The sequence below is a fragment of the Ctenocephalides felis genome, unplaced genomic scaffold (assembly GCF_003426905.1).
Source record: "Ctenocephalides felis isolate EL2017-DRISC unplaced genomic scaffold, ASM342690v1 CF-g0.4_SCAFFOLD_03055, whole genome shotgun sequence".
Classification (NCBI taxonomy): domain Eukaryota; kingdom Metazoa; phylum Arthropoda; class Insecta; order Siphonaptera; family Pulicidae; genus Ctenocephalides; species Ctenocephalides felis.
This window is the reverse complement of record NW_020539209.1, coordinates 1-5,000: the sequence shown is the minus strand read 5'-3', so window position 1 is coordinate 5,000 and position 5,000 is coordinate 1. Positions and strand designations below refer to the sequence as shown.

The 5,000-nt window shown below is 44.3% G+C and overlaps 2 non-coding genes across 2 annotated transcripts; both read right to left on the bottom strand.

The window, feature by feature from the left end:
- Window positions 1–257: 257 nt before the first annotated feature.
- Window positions 258–412, bottom strand: LOC113381755. The gene has a single exon (XR_003367581.1). It is a non-coding gene; the product is annotated as a 5.8S ribosomal RNA (ribosomal RNA).
- Window positions 413–1,106: 694 nt separating this feature from the next.
- On the bottom strand, window positions 1,107–3,027 carry LOC113381756. Its single transcript, XR_003367582.1, has one exon. It is a non-coding gene; the product is annotated as a small subunit ribosomal RNA (ribosomal RNA).
- Between the last annotated feature and the right edge of the window lie 1,973 nt (window positions 3,028–5,000).

The window sequence follows — 5,000 nt, the reverse complement described above, 5'->3', positions numbered from 1 at the left end:
AATCGTCCAAATTTGCCGGAACGAAACCGCATTTCGAAGAGTTCGGTTTCCGGTTATCGGGAGGGTCGCAAGAATATAAAATCTCTAGGACACACAACCCGCCGTAATCCCACAGAACGTCAACGAACGGTAATGTCCGATGTTGCAAAGTGGACTGGCTCACACGTTGAGTGAATTATTTAAGAGCACGCATTACGCGAAACTCCATCATTCGCCGGCAAGCCGTTTAAAGCAAGCGGCAGTCTGGTAATGTTATACGACTCTCAGCCAGAGGTGGTCCGGGAACAGTATCCGAGGACCGCAATGTGCGTTCGAAATGTCAATGTTCATGTATCCTGCAGTTCACATGTCGACGCGCAATTAGCTGCGTTCTTCATCGACCCACGAGCCAAGTGATCCACCGTTCAGGGTGATTTTATATATATTTATACATGTTTCGATCGTGATCCCCTCGAAATCGTTTAAGATAACTCGGGCGATTCTGAAACTAGTATGATTATTATGGTTACAATTAGTACACCGTAAAGCTTTCGCGTTTCGGTCCGAGATACAAAATCTCGTTTCAAAATTGAAATATGAATATTTCACTGTGTGAGATTGAAAAATCTGCTTCGCTGATTTTTCATTTTCTTAAAACAACGCAATGAAGCGAATGTTCAATTCGCACAATTTGAATAAAATGTGCAGAGTATATAGAATACTAACGCAAGCGTTTACTACAATCGACTTAAAACACTAGACTTTCATCTAGCGCCCCAAAGAATTGATTGAGCTATGCGTTTAAAGTATAATATTCAAAAAGAACGCCGTTTTCACAACGAACTTCGTCATTCGCTCAGGCATCTGGCGATACCGAGCAGATATACATGGCAGTGCTCTCACACAATGCATAAGAGCGCTAAGCGGTTGTAAACTGCGTCACGCTGCTTTTGCACACTGCGCAATATTTTGCGACTAGCTCCGGTCAAACGTTAATGAAACGAATGATCATTGCCAGAGGCTTTTGCCCACAGTATATTATACCATGGGAGCGCACAACATTTAGTCTGCAACATTATATTGCGACATATAGCACACGTTTCATTCACTTAATAGTAAATGTACGTTAATGATCCTTCCGCAGGTTCACCTACGGAAACCTTGTTACGACTTTTACTTCCTCTAAATAATCAAGTTCGGTTATCTTCCCAGCAACATCGGCAATGTCGAAACGCTGCCGCGCACCGGTCCGAAGACCTCACTAAATAATTCAATCGGTAGTAGCGACGGGCGGTGTGTACAAAGGGCAGGGACATAATCAACGCAAGCTTATGACTCGCGCTTACTAGGAATTCCTCGTTCATGGGAAGAATTGCAAGCCCCAATCCCTAGCACGAAGAGGCTTCAACGGATTACCCGGACCTTTCGGCCAAGGAAAACCTGCTGATCTCTTCAGTGTAGCGCGCGTGCGGCCCAGAACATCTAAGGGCATCACAGACCTGTTATTGCTCAATTTCGTGCGACTAAATGCCGCCTGTCCCTCTAAGAAGATATATTTGTACGCCGTAGTGAGAACCACAACCAACAACGACCGAAGCCGAAGCGGAGGGTCTTTGCGATACCAGAAAGTACGTCTATTTAGCAGGCTAGAGTCTCGTTCGTTATCAGATATTAACAGACAAATCACTCCACCAACTAAGAACGGCCATGCACCACCACCCACCGAATCAAGAAAGAGCTCTCAATCTGTCAATCCTTCCGGTGTCTGGACCTGGTGAGGTTTCCCGTGTTGAGTCAAATAAGCCGCAGGCTCCACTCCTTGTAGTGCCTTCCGTCAATTCCTTTAAGTTTCAGCTTTGCAACCATACTTCCCCGGAACCCAAAAGCTTTGGTTTCCCGGAAGCTGCCCGCCGAGTCATCGGAGGAACTTCGGCGGATCGCTAGCTGGCATCGTTTATGGTTAGAACTAGGGCGGTATCTGATCGCCTTCGAACCTCTAACTTTCGTTCTTGATTGATGAAAACACATTTGGCAAATGCTTTCGCTTCTGTCCGTCTTGCGACGATCCAAGAATTTCACCTCTAACGTCGCAATACGAATGCCCCCAGTTGTCCCTATTAATCATTACCTCGGAATTCCGAAAACCAACAAAATAGAACCGAGGTCCTATTCCATTATTCCATGCACACAATATTCAGGCGAATGAGCCTGCTTTAAGCACTCTAATTGTTCAAAGTAAACGTACCGGCCCACCTCGACACTCGGTGAAGAGCACCTTGGTAGGATTTTGAGTTGGGCCGCCTTTTTACGGGCTAAGCACCCGGTAGGACGTCCCACAGACATGCCAGTTGAACACCGCGAGCGGTGAACCGACAGTGTGGGACACAGATTCAACTACGAGCTTTTTAACCGCAACAACTTTAATATACGCTATTAGAGCTGGAATTACCGCGGCTGCTGGCACCAGACTGGCCCTCTAATAGATCCTCGTTAAAGGATTTAAAGTGTACTCATTCCGATTACGGGGCCTCGGATGAGTCCCGTATCGTTATTTTTCGTCACTACCTCCCGTGCCGGGAGTGGGTAATTTTGCGCGCCTGCTGCCTTCCTTGGATGTGGTAGCCGTTTCTCAGGCTCCCTCTCCGGAATCGAACCCTGATTCCCCGTTACCCGTAACAACCATGGTAGTCGCAGAAACTACCATCGACAGTTGATAGGCAGACATTTGAAAGATGCGTCGTCGCCGGTACTGACCGTGCGATCGGCACAAAGTTATTCAGAGTCACCAAGTCAAACGGTGAGCAAGGCAAGCCCGCCACCGATTGGTTTTGATCTAATAAAAGCATTCCTTCCATCTCTGGTCGGAACTCTATTTGCATGTATTAGCTCTAGAATTACCACAGTTATCCAAGTAATGTGGGTACGATCTAAGGAACCATAACTGATGTAATGAGCCATTCGCGGTTTCACCTTAATGTGGCTTGCACTGAGACATGCATGGCTTAATCTTTGAGACAAGCATATACTACTGGCAGGATCAACCAGGGGTTAATATAATAATAGCATAGTGCGTAAATGTCCCTCGGCGTCACCCGAGAGGACCACACTTTGTATAGAAAAGTTCGATGATATTTCTAAACAACGAATTTTCTACATTATATATCTGAGTCGTACGATATTCCCTGAACATGACGAAAAGTTACATCGCGACTTGATATTTATATATTCTGCGCTTACACAGAGGCTAGACCTTTAACAACCGTCGAAACGGCGGTCCGTACATGAAATTTGCGGTCCGCAGACCAGTTAATTTCAAACAGTCTCTTTTACCCTTCGTTAGATTGAAAACGTCGGGGCGAATTCATTATAAGAATTCATCGTTATAACTAACTTTTATTCTCGCTCGGAGAGTATTGAGTTGATTGCATTGTATATTTTATTTTCCGCATAAGAGTCTTTGCGTCAACGACACATGCCGCGGATATGCTGTACAGTATGGTTGAAACACTTATAAATAAGGTCCAGAAACCCGGCCGTAAACCGACATCCGAACATATACGGCGTATATTATTCTAGACCGGTCTACGACAGTTTGACCTGCAGCGACGGGTCGCTCGGGTTACCGTGGCGAACCATCACCGCGATGGTCTGGACAGGCTATATGGCGGGTCGCAAGAAAATAAATTCTCTAGGACGCGCAACCACTTTAGCAATTTTAGAGCACGTTGTGGTCCAAAAACAAACGTCTTCGCTTTAAAATTGAAATATGAATATTTCACTGTGTGTGAGATTGAAAAATCTGCTTTCGCTGATTTTTCATTTTCTTAAACACAACGCAATGAAGCGAATGTTCAAATTCGCACAATTTGAATAAAATGTGCAGAGTTATAGAATACTAACGCAAGTTTACTACAATCGACTTTAAAACACTAGACTTTCATCTAGCGCCCAAAGAATTGATTGAGCTATGCGTTTAAGTATAATATTCAAAAAGAACGCCGTTTTCACAACGAACTTCGTCATTCGCTCAGGCATCTGGCGATACCGAGCAGATATACATGGCAGTGCTCTCACACAATGCATAAGAGCGCTAAGCGGTTGTAAACTGCGTCACGCTGCTTTTGCACACTGCGCAATATTTGCGACTAGCTCCGGTCAAACGTTAATGAAACGAATGATCATTGCCAGAAGCTTTTGCCCACAGTATATTATACTATAGGGAGCGCACTTGATTACAGCAATATTTGTCGAGTAATCACAAGATTTCATATTTGTGGTCAGCAGACCCAAATAATTTAACTCGCAACGATCGAACGTTCATAAATGAATGATCCTCGTGCGAGAAGCTTCGTCAGTTCTGCTGCACCACCCATCTATTGACTTTAGTCACATTGTAAATTCCTATATTATTAAATATAAATTGTATATTTTTTTATTTGCGGTCCGCAGACCCAAATAATTTCAACTCGCTCCGATCAAACGTCATAAAACGAAAGACCATCGCTGCGAGAAGCTTTGCTAGTTCTGCTATATTCACCATATTTGACCGTAGTCAATTTGTAAAATTTATATTATTAAAATATATAGATTTCATATTTGGCGGTCCGCAGACCCAAATAATTTCAACTCTCTCTGATCGAACGTTTAAAAAACGAATGATCCTACCACCAGTTATCTATAGCCGCAAACCAGCATCGAATATATACGGGTATATAATTCTAGATGTGGCTCACAACATTATTAAAAGTTACGCTAATATATCATTGACAGACTAAAAGTATCGAATATGATGTAAAAATACACCGGGGAATGATATCCGTACCCGCCCGAACAACATAGCGTACTTTAGCCTGAGCTTGCTCGCATCGCCTCGACACGACCTATTCCCCTATATAAGGGCGCGCGGACAAGCGTAGGTATTTGACTGAGTCCCAGCGACGTGATTTGACCTGCGGCGAGGGGCCTGCTCGCGCTTACGGTGTGAATCGTCAAGACAAAGTCTGGGAAAATTCGAACTGTGA